The 21,300-nt window shown below is 37.7% G+C and overlaps 2 non-coding genes across 2 annotated transcripts; both read left to right on the top strand.

Annotated features, from left to right (window-relative positions):
• The first annotated feature begins 6,082 nt into the window (after window positions 1-6,082).
• Window positions 6,083-6,189, top strand: LOC128289787 (small nucleolar RNA R71). The gene has a single exon (XR_008279430.1). It is a non-coding gene; the product is annotated as a small nucleolar RNA R71 (small nucleolar RNA).
• Window positions 6,190-20,534: 14,345 nt separating this feature from the next.
• LOC128289933 (small nucleolar RNA R71) lies at window positions 20,535-20,640 on the top strand. Its single transcript, XR_008279574.1, has one exon. It is a non-coding gene; the product is annotated as a small nucleolar RNA R71 (small nucleolar RNA).
• Window positions 20,641-21,300: the final 660 nt, after the last annotated feature.

Genomic DNA, 21,300 nt, shown 5'->3' with positions numbered 1-21,300 from the left:
TTCTAGCCTCTGGTTATCTCGATCCTCCTTTAGTTTAATCATAAACCTTTAGGTGGTTTTTCTCATGATCGAATAAGCCAGATATAGTATGAGGCCTATAACCACCAGCTCCATTCTAGATTATAGCCTTGCAATCTAGAGGAACCTGACTCTAGCTGTAACACCCTTACCCATACCCGAGACCTGAACAAAGTATGAGGCGTTACCAAACATATACTTGGACACTTTCGAAAAATAAAAGTTATAAAATTTCATTCTAATTCAAAACCAACTAAACAACACCATAGTGTCCTAATTATGGACCTACAAGGTCCAAAACATACATTAAAAGCGATCCAGGACTAAACTGAGAATTATAGAAAATTTTAGAAAAATTACTAGGGTTATGCCTCACACGCCCGTGTGGAGGTAAAGCACACGCCCTTGTGCTTAGGAACACACCCGTGTCCCTCACCTATGTTGAATTATTTGGATTTATTTTTCAATTTGAACCTACAGGGGTTTTCATACGGCCAAGCACAAGCCCGTGTTTCTGACCCGTGTCCCTCACACGGCCTAGACATGCCCGTGTCATCATCCGTGTCCAAAACCCAAACATTCTGTTTATGACATCATCATTCATTTTGAGGCACACGGCCAAGGCATACGCCCGTGTGCTAGGCTGTGTCCTCCACACGGTCGTGTCTCCACCTGTGTGTTTACTACCATGCAAACTGACATAAAATTTTAAGTGCAGAGGACATACGGCCGGGTAACACGCCTATGGGGCTGACCGTGTGTCACACACGGCCTAGACACATACCCGTGTGTCTACCTATGTGGACCTTTTTAAGGCTATTTTTGAAGCCATTAATCACCCTCTATCGTCTATACACACTTAGAGACTTCAATGGTATTTAATATGGCCTAATTATACTCTTAAACAACCTTGACATGACTCATTGCATGTTAGCCTCATCTTATCAGTTTAGTACATGCTATATTATTCTTTTCGTATTAGGGATTAACATAGCACATTTTACTTTTTACACCTAGGCCATATTATAACCATATACCATTATATGCTATGTCCACTCTCAAATTATTAGGTTCCATTTCAATCATCCAGTCATGATAAACCTCATCATCATATCTCATGAAACATTTAAACATAGACATGCATCATTGGTAGGTTTACTATCTACGTCAATAAGAGCCATATCTCATGGCCATATACAAAAGAATAAGTATACCATTTAGGCCATTACATTGGCTAGCCAAATGACACATATAACAAAATAACCAAAAAAAATCTTATACATGCCATTAAACAAATGGAAATATCTATATATCAAAGCAGGACAAGTCGATAGTGTGTTAATTCTCCAACCGTCTTCCAATCATCACGAGCCCACGAGCTCTGTAAGGCAGGGAAAAGAGAAGGGGGTAAGCATTTATATGCTTAGTAAGTACGGATAACTGGATAGTAAACTTACCGGTTAATTAGCATACAACCATATTAGGCACTAATTCTAACAAGCATGAAATAGTTTCTCTATCACATGCACTCAATCATCAAGTTAGTGTCATAACAATACATCATGTCATTAGTCTTAGATGAGCTCATCAATTCAATATTTCCATTTCTATTGCTCCTGATAATTCCGTTGAATTTCTCAAAAATCTCGATGGATAGCCCAATTACTGTCAAGTTATACAAGTGATCATCTCTAGTACACACTCCCATGAACCTTATATCTTACGGTAGGATTACCAGTCCAGGCTAAATCCCCCGTAGTATTAACTCATAGAGTAATGTCAAGATTACTAGTCTAGGTTAAATCCCTTTCTACAAAAATTACTCTCATAAGCTCGGATCTGAATTGCCAATCCAGGCTAAATTCAGCCCTCAATTGGATTACCCGTCCGGGCTAAATCCTTCATGCACCCATATTCTTCGGGAGGCTCGATCATTCAAGAAACACCCGTCCAGGCTAGATCCTTTCTATTTTGAGATCTTCGGATTACCCATCTGAGCTAAATCCTTTTCTACAACACATGCAGGATCTCATGTCATGTAAGCAATAATTTATCCATCGGATTTCCTTTTCTATTCTGATCAGGACATTTATCATTTTTCCTTTACAAAAGCACATTCATAAATTATCATGCAATGAAAATCTAAATTTCAATACATTTAAGAACACCCATGTTTAAGTACATTAAGAGTTTACTTCGGGTTATACGAACTTACCTGGTAATAGCTTCAGTTTTATATTTTCGTTATTCCGAAACCTTTTGTTTCCCACGGTCGACCTCTGAAATTGTTTCATCGGGGTCTATATCAATAAAATTAGACTATTAATACATCACATTGTTCGTTTTAGACCTAAAACTCACCCCAGGCAAAATATTTACAATTTACAATATTTATAATTTAGTTCTAAGTCTCGTATAATAAAATGCATGTAATTCCTTGGCTACCCAAGCCTAGCCAAATGTATTATAAGCTCATATTATCCCACATTTTCCTTTATTTCACATTTCTACCCCACATTTTATACATTTTTCATTTAGGTCCCTTTTTGGTGTTTTCAAGAAAAATCACCTAGTAACAGATGTTTATCTAACATCTAAATTTCATAACCCTCTATAAATCATCAAAGAACAACCATCTCATACATGGGTCAAATTTCTAAAATGAACCCTAGCTTGAAATATGGGTAGAAATGGATAGAGCATGTTACGAGGGTTTCAAAAATATGAAGAATATTAAAAACGGGGCTAGGGAACATTTACTATTGAGCTTGAAATGTTGGAAAACCCTAGCTATGGAGACTCCTTCAAATTTGGCAACATGGAGAAGAAAATGAGTGAATTTTTGCTTGATTTTCCCTTTTTATTTCATTAATTAACTAAATGACCAAAATGCCCTTCCTTACTAACCTTTTCAAATTTTCCATGCATGCCCATTTTTGTCCAAAAACTTAAAATTGGGAGAATTACTCTTTAAGGACCTCTAATTAATATTCCAAAGCAATTTCATACAAATTGCTTCTAGAATCCAAGTTTTGCAATTTATTCAATTTGGTCCTTAATTTCCAATTTGGCACCTTACACATAGAATTTCTTCATGAAACTTTAACACATGCTTATTTTCATATCTTAGACCTCATAATGATCATAAAATAATTATTTTAAATTTGGATTTGTGGTCCCGAAACCACTATTTCGACTAGGCCCTAATTCGAGATGTTACATTCCCCCCCTTAGGGACTTTTGTCCTCGAAAGTCTTACTAGTGAACACATTCAGATATTGACTTCTCATGGTTTCTTCAGGTTCCTATGTAGTCGTTTCCACTCCATATCGATGCCATAAAACTTTCACCAAGGCTATATTTTTGTTCCTCAACTGTTTGAGTTCTCGAGCCAAAATCTTGATCGATTCTTCACCATAAGTCATGTCCAGTCTAATTTCAATTTTCATTGATGAAATCACATGGGAGGGTTCTAATCGATACCGCCGTAACATGGTTACATGGAATACATCATGAATCTTTTCCAATTCGGGTGGCAATGCTAAACGATAGACTAATGGTCCAAGTCTTTCAATGATCTCATATGGTCCGATAAATCGCGAACTCGATTTGCCTTTCCGGCCAAACCTCACTACCTTTATCCATGGAGACACTTTCAAGAACACTTTATCTCTGACTTGAAATTCGATCTCCTTTCTTTTCAAATCAGTATATGACTTCTGTCCATCCGACGCCGCTTTCAAACAGTCGCATATCACTTCAACCTTTTCTTCAGTTTCCCTGACTAAATCAACTCTGTAAATCTGGCTTTCCTTGAGCTCTGCCCAACAGTGGAGTCCGGCACTTCCGGCCATACAATGCCTTGTAAGGTGCTTTGGAAACTGTTGTTGTAGGCTAATTCTACCAATGGTAAGTCTTTTTCCCAACTGCCTTGAAGTTCAATGACATAACACCTTAACATGTCCTCGAGAGTCTGAATCATTCGTTCAGACTGATCATCTGTCTGTAGGTGAAATGCCGTACTAAAACTCAACTTCGTACCCAAGATGATACGTGACATTCGCGGCAGGTTTTAAATATTTACTATTAATCGTTCTTGAAACTAACTATTATCACGATGAAGGCAAGTGTACCTATCGAATAGTAGTATAGCTTTAACAAGACTGGATTGTCAAACCCAAAGGAACCAAGAGTACTAGTAATTACCTTTTTTTTATTATCTAGCCTAAAAATTAAGGGATTTGGTTATCTAAACTAACTAAACTAAGAGTGCACAGAGAAAAATTGGGGAAAAGCTTTTAGGAAAATTCGATTAATTAAGACAATACCTAAGGAAAAATCCACCTAGACTTCACTTGTTATTTGACTCTGAATTAGACGATTTATTCATTTGACTTGATTCGTAGAAATCCCTAAGTTATATTATTATCTCTCTCGAGACTAATAACGTCTAACCCTAAGCTCATATGCGTTCTTTGAAACTGTTTCCTGTATAAAGGGTTTCACCACATGATCAGTACTAGTAGAATGATTTATACAACCACCTTCAATTTTTGATGTGTTATTCAAATTATGAGCTTGAAGGGTGATTGTTTCGTCTCCCACACGAAGTGTGAGTTCACCTGTACCAACATCAATAATGGTTCTAGCAGTCACTAAAAAGGGTCGTCCTAAAATCAAAGGTGCGTTACTATCCTCTTCCATGTCTAGAACAACAAAGTCTACTGGGTATATAAATTTATCGATCTTAACAAGAACATCTTCAATGATACCCCTAGGAAATCTAATGGTTTTATCAACCAATTGAATGCTCATCCTAGTTTATTTGGGTTTCCCAAGACCTAGCTGTTTAAACATTTTATAAGGCATAACATTAATACTTGCCCCTAAGTTAGCTAATGCATTATAAACATCTAAATTACCAATTAAACAAGGAATCCTAAAACTCCCTGTATCTTTCAATTTGTTGGGTAGTTTATTCTGTAATATGGCTGAGCAAACTGCATTCAACTCCACATGCGACGCCTCATCCAACTTTCATTTGTTTGCTAGAAGCTCCCTTAAAATTTTGACTACGTTTGGCATATGTAAGAGAGCTTCGATAAACGGTAAGTTAATATGTAATTTCTTTAATAGTTTAAGGAATTTACCAAATTGTTCATCTGTACAGTCTTTGCTTATCGCATTGGGGTATGGCACCCGTGGTTTGTACTCTTTACTTATCATTTTTTGCTTACTATGGTCCACCTCACCTTTATCTTGACTTACCCCAATGCCTTACCTTGATTTTGATGCAGGCTCAACTAACCCTTCCTTGTCTTGAGTGGTAATCACATTAAGTTGTTCCCTTGGGTTAGATTCCGTGTTACTCAGTAGGCTACCTTGTGGTCGTTCGGATATCAATTTAGCGAGCTGACCTATCGGAGTTTCGAGCCCTTGGATCGATGCTTGTGGATTTTTAAGTGCTGTCTTGGTATTCTGGAAACAAGTTTTTGACACCGAGATGAATTTTGTTAGCATCTCCTTAAGGTTTGACTTTTTCTCTTGTTGGTAGGGTGGTTGTTGGAAGCCTAGAGGTGGTGGTCTCTGATTCCCTTGGCTTCCCCATGAGAAATTTGGGTGGTTCCTCCAACCTACATTGTAAGTATTACTATAAGGATTATTTTGAGATCAATGATTATTACCGATGTAATTTAACTGTTCGTTCTCCATGTTGTGACCATAGGGTGGAAAATCTAAATTGCTTGACCTACCTCCACTTGCTTCGCCCTGCATTACTGGGTGAACCTGTGAAGGACAAAGAAAACCAACAATTTTCTTATTCAAGAGTTCTACCTGATTAGAGAGCATGGTGATCGAATTGACGTTATAAACGCCAGCTATTTTCGTTGGTTTTATCCTCATGACTTACCACTGATAATTATTCAGTGACATCTCTTCTATAAATTCATAAGCATATTCAGGTGTCTTATTATTGATGGTTCCACCAGTGGCTGTGTCAACCATTTGTCAAGTCGAAGGATTCAGGCCATTATGAAACTTTTGAACCTGTAGCCAGAGTGGTAATCCATGGCGAGGGCATCTTCTCAAGAGATCTTTGTATCACTCCCATGCATCGTAGAGTGTTTCTAAATCCATCTGCATAAAGGAAGAGATATTATTTCGTACTTTAGCCATTTTAGCCAGCAGAAAATATTTTAATAAAAACTTTTCGATCATTTGTTCCCAAGTGGTGATTGACCCTAGTGGTAACGAATTCAACCACTGCTTAGATTTGTTTCTCAATGAAAAATGGAATAACCGAAGGCGAATGGCGTCATCAAAAATGCCATTAATTTTAAATGTATCACATAGTTCCAAAAACTTTGCCAAGTGAGTGTTGGGATCTTCGTCCTACAAACCATCAAACTGAACAAATTTCTGTATCATTTGAATTGTGTTAGGTTTCAGTTCAAAAGTATTTGTAGCTACAGCAGGTCTAACTATACTCGATTCAGTTCCTGTTAAAGAAGGTTTAGCATAATCATACATAGTGCACGAAGCAGGATTCTAATTAACAGCAATCGCAGGAGGTAGCGGATTTTCTTGGTTTTCAGCCATCTCCTCGGTTGTGGTTGAAGTATCGTCCTCTTGCTCTTCCTCTATGTATTTTAAGCTTCACCTAATTTCTCTTCGGTTTCTGTGAACTGTGCGATCTATTTCACTATCAAATAGTAATGGTCCCGATGGGTTTCTTCTAGTCATACACTATAAAAACCTACCAGGAACGAAGAAAAGAAAATAAAAATTTAAATTGTAAATAAAGTAGAATGGCTAAAGTAATAAAAATTGAGCATTCCTAGTATCCTAGTTCCCCGACAACGAGGCCAAAAACTTGATACGTGATATTCACGACAGGTTTTAAATATTTATTATTAATCAATCTTGAAACTAACTATTATCACGATGAAGGCAAGTGTACCTATCGAACAGTAGTTGAGCGCGAGGTTTCGTGATAGGTTTTCAATATTTATAATTACTCTTTCTTGAACTAACTATTATTACGATGTAAGCAAGTGTACCTATTGAACAGTAGTATAGTTTTAGCAAGACCGGATTGTCGAACCCAAAGGAACTAAAAGTACTAGTAATGACTGTCTTTTTATTATCTAGCCTAAGAATAAAAGGGGTTTTATTTGTTTTAATTAACTAATTATCTAAACTAAGAATGCACAGAGAAAAAGAATTGAGGAATTGCTTTTGGGAAAATCGATTGACTTGAGACAATACCTAAGGAAAATTTCACCTAGACTTTACTTGTTATTCTGGCTCCGAATCGAATGATTTATTCATTCAACTTGTTCCGTAGAGATCCCTAAGTTATGTTATTATCCCTATTCAAGACTAATAACGTCTAATCCCTAAATTGAATAACCAAGAATTTTCTCTAATTAACACTCTAGGGTTGTATTAACTCGATCTATGGATCCCCTTATTAGGTTTCACCCTAATCCGGCAAAATCTTGTCACCCTATTTGTGACAGCCCAAAATTGACCCTAGTCGGAATGTGGTTTCGGGACCACAAAACCGAGGCATAAAAATAATTAAAAATTTATTTTGATGCCTATCATATGTGTTAAATTGTGTATGACATTTTGATGTTTCAATTTAGAATTATAAATGTGAATTTCACTAGAAAGGACCTAGTAGTAAACTTTGAAAGTATGATGGGGAAATGTGTGATGACTAGTTGAGCATGCATGCAAAAATAAGGATTTGCATGTCAAATTTCCCCAAGGATGGTATAGTGGCGGCCATGACAAGGGAATATGGGCAAGGAAGACATGTTATGACATGTTTTGTTAATGCATGATGTGATAAATGATAAAAAATTAAGCATGTAGGAGAGAAACAAAAAATCAAAAATTTGCTCATCCTTCCCCCCCTTTTGCCGTGAGTGAAAGAGAAGCAAAGAAAAAAAAAATTTTTTCACCTATTTTTCTCTTCTTTGGCCGAAAATACTAAGGAAGAAGGAAGGATTTTTGCTTCATTTTCTTTGTTTAGAAGAGATCTAGAAGGAAATTTGGCTAAACTTGCAACAAGAGTAAGGTATGTATGAGGTTGTGTTGGGAGTTTCATGCATGTTTTGGTTGCTAATTTGATGTGCATGTTAGCTATGGCTCAAATCTTTGTTATGCCATGGAAATGGCATTTGGCCAAAGTTGTTATGGTGATAAAGCCATTGCATGCTAAGTGTGAAGCTTGATGATGATGCATGCAATGATGGATTGTCTACTCTTGAGTAAGATTTTGAGCTTTCTTTTTTGTTTTATCATGATTGAAGTTGAAAAGGAGCATGATTGTCATATTCGCCATGATGCATTCTTGAGCATGATTCATGCTTCTTGCATGTTAGTTAAAATTTGTGTTTTGGATGGCTATGGACACCTTGAAATTTGCCATGCTCATATATGCATATATATGATTGCACATTATGTTTTGGTTATGAACTAAGTGATGAATATATTGGTTTAAAGAAGAAGATGTGGAAGAATGCTTGTGAAATTGCAAGCACAATTCGGCCTAGCACACATATAAGTGCTTGATGCTATATTATAAGTTTTGGGCCACAATGTGCAAAGCATTATTTAGTAAATTGCATGCTGTTTTTGTGAGGTATTAAGTGCAAAATTGACCTCAACATGTACATGAATATTCGGCCTTGGGTAGCCTATTGAAGGCCTTAGCATTTCCTTGATGCTCGAATAAATTGTATTGAATTGCTTGATGTAGTATAAAATGTGCATGACCATTGTGTATTCAAGCTAAAGGGTGGCCATATGACCATTTAAACTCCTTGTCATATTCGCCAAAAGCTAGCACAATGAGGTTTTAATAAATTGAATTTGTTTGAATTAGCTCAAGAGCTTAGAGGGCCACAATTGGACAAGGGAAGGAGAAAGTGATCGAATAGCCGAAAAAGCCGTTCGACAACATCCGAGGTAAGTCCTCAAGAAGTGACCCTACTTGAATTATGTGAAATAAAGTATGGATGTGTATTGATTATTGATTATGTATGCATGAGTATTAGAATTCTACCCGGGCTAAGTCCCGAAGGCGAATATGCTTGTGACTATAATTGCGTTTGAGCCTTAGTAACGAAAATGAATTATGTATGTCCAATGATAATTGATGTATGTGTTCATGGGAAATTGAATGATATCCGGCTAAATCCTCAAGACAATTATGCTGGAAATTTTATCCGGGTTAAGACCGAAGGCAATTGTGCTAGTGGCTACATCCGGCTAAGACCAAGGCATTCGTGCGAGACATTCTATCCGGCTAAGACCAAGGCATTTGTGCACATGGTTATATCCGGTTATGTTCAAGAATCTTGGGCTGGAGGTGAGTGTTGGCTGCTGTAATAAATTCAATGAGTACACTCAAAAAGCCCAAAGAATGAGGTACGTTTATATGTGCATTGGAAAGTCGACATGTTTGAGCAACATTCGCTCAATCGACTAATGAATTTCAGTTATTGAATTGATTGATACTTTGTGAAATTATATAATGATGAAGTGTGAAGTAAGAATGTGTATTAATGAAATGATGCATTTGGTTATGTGAATGTATTGCTGTAATTAGAGTTGATTGTATTCCTTGAGACTTACTAAGCATAAAATGCTTACCCGTTGCTTTGGCTCTCGGTTTCCTAGATTTCGCTCAAGCAATCGGATTTGGGATCGTTGAAGTCGAAGTCATCCACACTATCAAGCCTCCATTTTGGTATAAATTTTTGGTTGAACTTGAGATGGCATGTATAGGACTACCCCTTGTTTGTTAAATATGTTGTAATATAAGTATGTACGGCCATGCGAAAATGGCTCGAAAAGGAAGCATGAACTTAGACTAATTGTGGTTTGTATGTATATATTTGGTGTCATGATGTGGCTATGGCTTGGAAATGGGAATGTTGGTCATATGATCAGCCATTGGCATGGTTAAAATGATCATATATGAACCTATGTATGGCAAGACTAGTTGATTCATGGAGACTACCAAATAGGTAAGACCTACCTTAAAAAAACAGATGCTGCCAGCTGCAGAGGCGTGAATGTGGAAAATCACCAAAATTCATAGGAATGGAATTAAATAGTGAATAAGCTATGTAAATGAACCTTGATGAGTCTATTTTCATATGGAAGAAACGAAATGGTCATAGGAGTTACAGGTTAAGAGATATTAAAGCTATTGTGAGACAGGGCCAGAATGGTTTCTGGGTTCCCTGTCGCAACTTTAAAAATTCACTATAAATTATCCAAAACGAATTAGGAGACATACCTTATATGTACAGATTCCATTTTGAGTCTAGTTTCATTAGAAACAAACGAAACCAGCATTAAAGCCCTGTACAGAGAGATATTCAGGTTATACCGCGCGAAGGTCAGAGCAGTCGATCCCTGTAACATGGGTGACTTTAACTAATAAACTGTACCAATTGGCCCGACCAAAAATCCTAGAAATAAATCCATGGATGGATATATGAGTCTAAATTCAGGGAAAATTTACGAAACCAGTTTCCGAGTTTTGAAACTCGAGATATGATTTTTAAGACGACAGTGACGCAGTTTTCCAGCCTGACTGGAAATGTCAAATTGGTGGGCAAAACATGTGAACTTGGCTTGTTAACCCCTCGGGTCCGACACCGGCGATGGTCTCGGGTTTGGGGTGTTACACTATTTCTAGGCGTGCAATCAACTCCGCTTAATTATGACAAAAGTACTCTTAGAAAGGGTCTATTCCTCCTCTTAATAAGAGCCTGTCTTGAATCAGTATCCTGGGATATCAAAATAAGAATTAAGAACACATAATTAAGAACAAGTTAAATATTTATCATACGATCCAGAAAATAATAACAAGATTCATCTTAGGTTTCATTCCCCTTAGGTATTCGGGGGATTTAGTTCATAACTGAATAAGAAAACATCTCCGAAGAGTAAAGAATACAAAACATAAAGAAAACCCAAAACTCCTGAAGGGAAATTGAGGAGAGATCTTCAATCTTGATGATGAATCTGGCTTCTGAGATGGATCAATCGACTTCCTTGGGGTAATTCCTTACCCCCCTTCTCCGTCCCCTTTTTCTTCCTCCTCTAGGGTGTATTTATAGGCTTCGGAATGCCTAGAAGCCCTCAAAAGTGGCCTTTTCCGAATTGGACTTAAGTTGGGCTCGGCAGGGACACGCCCGTGGCACATGCCCATGTTAGATTACTTCAGGCCATGCTCGAGCCTGCCAAATTGACACGGCCGTGTGGTTTGCCCGTGTGAGGAGGTCCAGGCCGTGTTGATTTCGTACTTTGGCCTATTTTCTCTGTTTTTGGCCCGTTTCTCGTTCCTTTTGCTCTCCTATGCTCTCCTAAGTATAAAACATGAAATTAAAGCATTAGGAGCATCGAATTCACCAATTCTAATGAGAAATCATCCATAAAATGCATTAAACATGGGGTAAAAATATGTATAAATTACGGTTTATCAAATACACCCACACTTAAGCATTTGCTTATCCTAAAGCAAAATCCTTAACTCATAATCAAAATAAATTCTTCTCAACTTATAATTCTTATCGATAATATCTCAAAATAATCTATAGGTAATCATACATTAGAATTCAACTAAAAGGGCATAAAGTTTCAAACATTCCAAGTTGAGTATTTAATCATACAAACATAGGTGTCTCTCCGCATCTAAGTAATTACCTTTGATTCAAAATATCACAGAGTTTCACATCCTCACTAAAGATTCACTCAAATCACTCGAGGTGTTTAAGGACAATAAATGAAGCACTCAATAGACAATAATGAAAAGTCATTACCATAGGCTTACATGAAAATCAAATCTCCACCACTATAATTTAAGATGATACATCAATCAAATTGTCTTTAGAGGGTTGTAGTGAGGCTTGGTTAGGGGGTGTGGTCACAGGCTGAAAGAAAGGGTTAGAATCGAGATTGAATTGAAAAAATGTGTAACTAGAAAAATAGTTAATCTTCACTTTCGTACAACAGAGCTTCTTCCCAGAATATAAAATTACAGATATGTATACATAGTTTTTTTTTTTTTAAGAACAAGTTAATAAATATAAACTAACTATTAAGAATAAAACATAGCTAAACAATCCATTCAACTCAAATCTTGACAAAAATAGGGATTAATTTAGGGGATTTCAACAATAATGGGTTAAAGGTTAATATTAAGGGTAATACAAGAAATGGCTTGTTAGGCTCAAGGGGGTTTACTAGGGGTTAATCCATTCAACCCTTAATCATTTTGATATATCAAATCAAATGGTGTGGTCTCGACATGCATGATCAAGTAAGTTCTAGAATAACAGTTCAATACTAACGCACTCAAAGCAATAATAAAAGTGAGCATGAAAGGATTAATAGATGCTCAAAAGGCTCAAAAATCTCACGAAAATTATGGGTTTTTTATGTTTAGACCCGTGAATTCCAATTCAAGGTAATACCTAGACTTGGGGAAACAATCTATAATTTTAAATTCTTAAAAATCAACTTATCATGCTTGATTATCTAATGTCTTAAAGTTTAAACAATCAATGTATAAATGCCTATGTTTTAATTCAAGAAATATCAATCAAAATCATAAATCAACTAAAATTTATCCTAAATATGATATGAGAGTTTTTCAAGAGAACAAGGTGATTATTCAGGGATTTTTCTGATAATGAATGAATGCCCCCCACACTTAAGATGTACATTGCCCTCAATGTACAAAGATAGATATTAGAGTATAAAAATAAGATAGGGAGAAAAGTGAAACTTCCTGTATGATGAATTCCTCGAACTAGAGTTTTGGAGAGTGATCGGTTCGAGAGTGGAGGAGGATACTCCGGCGGTCATAGAGGTTCATTAGGCCATAAGTCTTGTGCCAAAAGAATATTATATCTAGTGGTAGCTATGGTCGTCGTCGGGTAGGACATGGCAGTCATAGAGAACCTTTCCCGGTGGAGTTTTAGTTCCTATGTGATAATGAGCTTAAGAGCTTTATATAACTGTGTAACACCCCAAACCCAGCCCAGACATTATGACCAGATCTGACACGCCACATCGAAGCGTTAAAAACATTTTATATTGTTGATCCAGAAAAACTTACTTAGTGTTTTAAAAGATAATTTCATTATAGGTTAAAGTGAATGGAAGTCATGCACCGGTAGGAAATCGAAAAGAGGTGGTGAGTCCATCGGATCGCTTAATACTAAGCTCCTTCAAATCCAATCCTAGACATGCATCGCCATTGCCACACCTTAACGTCATGGATATTTCTAGAAACCGATTTGATTAAGTCATTTTAGGAAAAGTGATTAATTTTGGAAAATACTTTCATTGCGGAAGCTTTGCTTGTTGTCGTGTTATTTTGAATTCAATTGTTGTTTTTGAAAACGCGCCCTAAAGCTATCCAATTTCAACAGTTAAAATAAGTAATACCTATCTTACTAATACATATTAAAACCATCAAAAATAATTAAGCAGCTTTATTACATTTAAAAACCCAAAACTTCAAACGTAAATAAAAGGATGTCTAGTTCACCAGAAGAAAATCAAACTTTCAGAACGGGTGGCCACTCCGAATTCCCTCACAGCTCCAAGCCCACTATGGTTGGGGATTACCTGCGTGGATGAAAATAAAAGGGGTGAGTTTGGGGAAACTCAGTGTGTAAATTAACCCAACCATAGCCTATATCAACTCAAACCACAGAAATAGAATAAGTTGGCCTTAGCCCAGAACAGAATTCAAAATAAAGCCCATAGGCCAATAACAGAACAGAACAGATATTACATGTTTATGCAAAAAACCTAACCCATATTCATCCATAACACCCCCGTACCAGCCTTACACCATGTGGGGAGACTACTCAACCCACCCAACCGCTACACACCACAGAAATCGCAGCGAGGCTGCCAGATATTGTGATGAAGTCACCAGATACAGATATTGTGGCAGAGGCACCAGAACAGATATATGTGGCAGAGCCACCAGATCAGATAATCATGGCATAGCCACCAGAACAGATATATGTGGCAGAGCCACCAGATCAGATAATTGTGGCATAGCCACCAGGACGCTTCCTCCATAATATAACCCATGTCCCCATGCAACAGATATATAATCATGGCATACATCATACGTAATCGATCGTCATGCTTTTCGGTCAAAAGTAACCCTAGGGTATAATGGTAATTTTGCACCTAGGGGTATAATGATAATTTTCCATACATAGGGTATTCAAGTAATTTAACTATTCTTAAGGTTTTCATGCATATCATAGCCATTTATATACGATCAGAAACACTTACCGCATTTTTTTATCGACTTGGGCCCGTTGGCCCATTATCCCGTTTTTGGCCCATTAAGCCCAAAAATATCGAAATGCACAGAATCGCGCACTCTGCAGTCTTATCACTTTAATTTACGATATACATCAAACTATTAATCTCATGAGCATTCACATACTCGCAAGATCTCAAAATACCAGTTTTTCGGCATTTCGGCTTTTCGGCTTGTGCCAATCTAGTCTATAAGAGGGTGTTAGTTACACACTGCTTTGCGACGATATCGATTGAGATCCACACACGAACCGCCTACAATTGGATTACTAACACGTTAATCTAACTATTCAAATACGAACTACGTATTAACCCCTTACAATATTCGGCCAACCACACCTGCAGATCAGGGTAAGCTTATAAGAAATCAATAAGCAACTCATTAACAAATTTTTGTCAGTGTTTACCACATAATCATAATTTCACTGCAAGCTGTCTTCCTGAGCAACAGTCACTAAATCATTTATAACTAGAGCTACGAAACTCCAAATCAAGTGCCATTAATTTTCCCTAAAAATAGACTCATATATCTTATATCCATAAAATTTTCAGAATTTTTGGTTTAGTCAATCAATACCAGATTTTTCTCAAATTTCCCATATTTCACTGTTTGACTAATCTGACCACTCTTCATTACGAATCAAATTTCTCGTTGTACAGAATTCAAAATATGTTCTTGTTTATTTCATTTGAAACTAGACTCAATAATATTTAATTACATAATTTATTTAGCTTCTAATTCATCTCCCACAATTTATGGTGATTTTCCAAAGTCACGTTACTGCTGCTGTCCCAAGCAGATTTATTACCAAATCACTCTTTCACACATACCTTGCATGCATGTTATTTAAACATGTATATCACCAATCAATCATCACATATCTATGATTTTACTTAAGCATAATCTCCATTTCATCATTTTAAAGCACAACATGTTAGCCGATTTTTCCCTTTAGCATCTAAGGCACATGCATGCTCATTTGTTTGGCTCAACTTCACCTATCTTCCATTTTTCATCAAAAAAACATGAAACAACAACCATTTCCTTCATTTTAATTCATGAACAAATGCTCACAACACAACTAAAAACCAAAATATGCTTCAAGAGTTAAGGTAGAATCAAGAAGAACTCATGAACCTCAAAATAGAAGCAAGGTACCAAGAACTTACCTTCAATTTTCCTCCTCCTAGTGACCAAATACTCAAGAGCTTTCTCCTCTCCTTTCTCTTCTCTAACTTTCGGCTATGATAAACAAAGATGGACAAAACTTTGTTCTTTTCATCCTTTTGTTATTTTATTACCCAACATTTTATGACACAAAATAACCTATATTATTTGTGCCATACCTATGCCATAATGTCAATAAAAAAAATGCCCATAATGCTTACCATGCCCATCATGAAACATTTACCTAACCCATTATCAATTTTTTATCAATTTGTACCATAAATTATGGATATCAAGTGCACATATTGTCTTCAACAACATGATGACCGGCCTCTTCTTGTAAAATGGGAGGTTTGACATGCAAATCCTCCTATTTTGCACTACTATTTGTTTGGCCACTACAAATTAGCCTATAGCATTTTCAAACATTTTCACATAGGTCCTATTTCATAATTTCACTCACAAATGACAAAATCAAAGCATGAAATTTTGCCAACATTTACAGAATTCCCGAAAATTGGGGCGTTACAAACTGTGATAAAATTAGGAACTTTTTAGGGGATATTAGGAAAAAAAATTACTCAAAAAGAAAAAACAAAATTGATAATTAAAAATAAAATTTCTAAAATCTAATGAAAATAAAGAGTAGTTTCAATTAAAATTAAAATAATAAAATAATAAATAAATATTTCTAAACATCCTCATCGCCGAATGGTTCACGAGGTGGGACTAGCGATGAGATGTGGAGGTGCTAACAAATTTGCTGTAGGCTAGCATCAATGTTAGCAAATCGTTGAAAACACTGATGCTCGAATCGGGTGAGGTGCTCAGAGATGTCAGCATATGAAGCCGCCACATGAATTGGACAAGAGGGTGGTGGTGGCTGAGTCAGTGGGTCCTCGTGCTGTGGGGGACATCACCAGGAATGTCCTCGTAGGCCTCCTTCTCGGTAGATTGGGCGAGACGATACTAGGGAGGGGAGGTTCCTTTGTGCCTCTCGATCATCCTCATGCTAAGCATGCTTGAGATGCCTTGTGGAGACATCTGGCTGATGAGGGTAAGGGATGATTCTTGGGTCGCGGTATTGAGGAGCTCGAAGTGTCATACCAGCCTAGTCACATAGGGGCCAATGGAGATGACCTCCTTCCGATGCCGCTCTGTCTGGTGCTGAATCACAAGGGTGATGAAATAGGCAAGGTGGATGACATGCCCTTGCGACATTCACCATTGGAAGTAGACGTCATGGGTGTTGACAACGCCAGTTCTCTCTCGCCTCCGTGTAATCTTGTGAGCTAAAATAGCCTGTAAGTACCTCAGGGATGGTGGGAGAACTGATGCCTTGGAGCGGCTAGGATTGTACGAGGCCGTTCTAGGGGCCAAACTGTGCCAGCACTTCGAGGGAGAGAAATGTATGTGGCGACTGAAAGCATGTAGTTCATTCTCCTCTCGAAACTCCTCCGTATATAGCCCTAGAGCAGCACCAAACTCTCAGACGCTTAGCTGGCAGACTAATTCGCCTAGGCGAAATTGGACCGTGCTGGGATCATCATACCTAGTCATTACGGTCTGGAGATGGAACGTTGAGCATAGTTCCATCGTGAGCTCGAGGTATGTCGGCTCGATAATCCCGAAGAACAGCTCCCAAGGGTCGTTGGTTAGGAGAGCCCAAATCACGTCAGCCATCTGGACTGTTCTACAGCAGCCCAGTCAATGCAACGGCTCACAATTAAGGGTCGGGCCCGAAGTATTTGGAACAGTTCTTCCTGGGGCCCTCGGGGAAACTGTAGGAGAGGGTAACAGATTTTCGCAGTTGGGCCCGCGGAAGAGGACGCTCCCTTCCTCTTCTTCAAAACAGGTATGGCGGTTTTCTTTCCTCTTGATGATGACATGGTACCTGCGATTAGAATCATCAAGTCATTTTGATGAGTGGTCGAAGTAAAAGGAATACGATTTCTAATTTAAAAAAAACAGACTTTTAGGCACAACCAAACATAACTAATATAATAATTTCGTGACTTTGTCATTGTATGTAGTAATGGCATGTGTAAAAGAATGAAGCTTTCATAGCAACATGAAATGGATAAGACATAATTGAACAATGCAAATTACATGAGAGATATTGGTCATGGGAATATCATGAGAATGAGCATGGTAAAATCATGGGTATGAAGTTTCCTAATCACCTTATTTAACATGCAATATAATAACTAACTAAAAGCGCAAACTAAATGATAAATTAATGAAAAAAAATGGAAGATAGTTCAATTAAAGTGGAAATTATTATAATAATAAGCATTAGTAATCAGTAGAATAGAAGTGAAGAGAGTAAACAAATGCTAATGGAGAGAGTTTGGGCTTCAAAAATGAAGTTGAAGGCGGCCCACAGGCATGGCAGGGGGCCGTGTGGAGTTGCAGCGGCTAGGGTTAGGGTTTTTGAATAGGGAAGAAAGTGAATAGTGCAGGGTATTTATAGATTTTGGGGCACACGGTCATGGCACACGCTCGTGTTCCCCAATTTCAGCCCTTGTGATTCGCGAATTTCAAATTTGGGTGTGTCTGACATTTAGTACAAGCCCGTGTTCCTCAGGAGTGTGGTTCACACGACCGTGTTTAACGGTCATGTCTAGCTTCTTTCGCTTCTCCCATGCCTGTGTGTTCAAGCTCCACGCCCGTGTTAATTTAATAGGTTCGACCACTAATGTTAGACACGGGCGTGTCGCACGCCTGTGTTGTTTTGGCAGGCTCAACCACGGCCATGTCACATGGCCGTGGCGTTTTATCGTAGCCCGTGTTGGGGAAATCTTTAGCCCTATTTTCATACAGCCTTAAGCACGCCCGTGTGCTTGGCCGTGTCTCTATGGGAACACCTGTATTTAAGATCTCTATTAGTATGTCAGGAGTTAAATACCAAAATCTAAAGAAATTAAGAATGTTAGTGCTCAGGTTGCCTCCCGAGAAGCACTTATTTATAGTCTAAGCTCGACTTACCTCTCCATTGTATGGTCATGGTGGTTCGAGGAGTTTATACTCCTCATTCCTGCTATCAGTCTCATTAAAATAAGGTTTTAAACGGGTGTCGTTTACCTTTAAAACGCTGAACTTAGGATGACTCACCTCTACTATACCGAATGAAAAAATACTGAGTACCGTAAGAGGGATTTCCTCATTCCGTGTGGTAGTGACAATGTGGGGATCTGCGACATCTAGTAAGACTTTATCACCAACCTTAAGTTGATTTTGAGAGGTATCGGGCTCGTTTTGGCATAGTTTCAGTTTATCGTGTGTTGTCGATTTATGTGCTCGCCATTCGTCTAGCTCCTCTATCTATAGCCTTCATTCTTCATGAGTGTGTCCTCTATCATTGCTGGAACATGGCTCGTGAACTTCTTTTGAAACTCAATTTCTGCAAAGTAGGTTGTGTCATATTGTTAGTTTTAGTAGACTGGTGCGGACCATTACCTTCACTATTTGATGTGATGCCAGAAGTACGAGCTTGAAGGGTGATCGTTTCGTCTCCCACACAAAGTGTAAGCTCACCTGTGCCAACATCAATAACTATTTTAGCAGTTGCTAAAAAGGACCTCCCTAAAATCAAAGGGGTGTTATTATCCTCCTCTATGTCTAAAACAATGAAATCAACGGGAAATATGAACTTATCTACTTTCACTAGTACATCTTCACTAATACCCCTAGGAAATCTTATAGTTTTATCCGCCAATTGAATGTTCATCCTAGTTTGTTTAGGTTTCCCAAGACCTAGTTGCTTAAACATTTTGTAAGGCATGACGTTAATACTAGCCCCTAAATCAGCTAATGCATGACTTATATCTAAACTATCGATTAAGCAAGGGATTGTAAAACTCCCTGGATCTTTCAATTTGTGGCTTAGCTTATTCTGTAGAATAGCTGAGAAGACTGGGTTTAGCTCCACATACGACGCTTCGTCCAACTTCCGCTTATTTACTAAAAGCTCTTTTAAAAATTTCATTGCATTCGGCATCTGCGATAGAGCTTCAATAAACGGTAAGTTAATATGTAATTTTTTCAAAAGTTTAAGGAATTTACTGAATTGTTCGTCTGAACGGTCTTTCCTTTTCACGTTAGGATATGGGACATGAGGTTTATATTCTTCATTCACCGTTTTGTTATGACTTACTTCACTTTTACCTTTGCTCACCACAGTTTCTTGCATCAATTCTGGCTCAGGCACAATAAATCCTTCCTTATCTTGAGTACAAGTTGCGTTAAGGTGTTCCCTTGGGTTAGGTTCGGTATTACTTGGTATCGTTCGGAGATTAGTTTGGATAGCTGGTCCATCTGAGTTTCAAGCCCTTGGATCAATGCTTGTTGGTTCTTATGTGCTGTCTCGGTATTTTGGAAATGGGTTTCTGATATTGAGATTAATTTAGAGAGCATCTCTTCAAGGTTCAGTTTCTTCGCTTGTTAATAGGGTGGTTGCTGAAAACCTTGAGAATTTTGTGGCTTTTGATTCCCTTGACCACCCCAGGAGAAATTTGGGTGGTTCCTCCAACCTACATTATAAGTGTTATTGTATGGGTTATTTTGAGATCTAAAGTTATTGTTACCCATATAGTTGACTTGTTCCTCTTCGGTTGTAGGATTGAAAGATTGATATTTTGTATGCACACCTCCTCCACTTGAGTCACACCTCATTATTGGATGTACCTGCGTAGAAACAAGTAAACCATCAATCTTTTTATTAAGAAGTTCTACCTGATTTGACAGCATAGTAACTGAGTCGGCGTTATAAACGCCGGCTATTTTTGTTGGCTTAGTCCTCATGACTTGCCACTGATAATTATTCTGTGACATTTCTTCGATGAATTCATAAGCCTCTTCAAGTGTTTTGTCATTGATGGTTCCTCCAGCAGCTGCGTCAATCCCCTGTCTTGTTAAGGGATTCACACCATTGTAAAACATTTGAACTTGCAGCCATAGAGGTAACCCATGGTGAGGGCACCTTCGCAATAGATCCTTGTATCTCTCCCATGCATCGTAAAGTGTTTCTAAGTCCATCTGCACAAAAGAAGAAATATCATTATGTAACTTAGCCGTTTTAGCCGACGAAAAATATTTTAGTAGAAACTTTTCGGTCATTTGTTCCCAAGTAGTGATGGACCCTCGTGGTAACGATTTCAACCACTGTTTAGCTTTGTTTCTCATTGAGAAAGGGAACAACTGAAGGCGAATGACATCATCAAAAATGCCATTAATTTTGAAAGTGTCGCAAAACTCCAGAAAATCCGCCAAGTGAGTGTTAGGATCCTCATCCTGCAAACCATCAAATTGAACAAACTACTGTATCATCTGAATTGTGTTAGGTTTCAGTTAGAAATTATTTGCAACAATAGTAGGTCTAACTATACTAGATTAAGTTCCTGCTAAAGAAGGTTTAGCATAGTCATACATAGTGCGTGGAGCAGGATTTTGATTAGCTGCAATTGCAAGAGGTAGCTGATTACCTTGGTTTTCAGCTATCTCTTCGGTTGGAGGTTGAGTATCATCTTCTTGTTCGTCCTCTGTGTATCTCAAGCTTCGCCTTATTTCTCTTTGGTTTCTACAAACTATACGATCAATTTCTTCGTCAAAAAGTAATGGTCCTGACGGGTTTCTTCTAGTCATAAACTAGGAAAACCTGCTAAGAGAAAGAAAAATTAAATTAATTAGTAATAATTAAATTGCAAAAAAAAAATAAATGGCTAAAGTAA

This window comes from Gossypium arboreum, chromosome 2, assembly GCF_025698485.1.
Source record: "Gossypium arboreum isolate Shixiya-1 chromosome 2, ASM2569848v2, whole genome shotgun sequence".
Classification (NCBI taxonomy): domain Eukaryota; kingdom Viridiplantae; phylum Streptophyta; class Magnoliopsida; order Malvales; family Malvaceae; genus Gossypium; species Gossypium arboreum.
The sequence above is the reverse complement of the archived record's forward strand: the minus strand, read 5'-3'. Positions and strand labels throughout refer to the sequence as shown.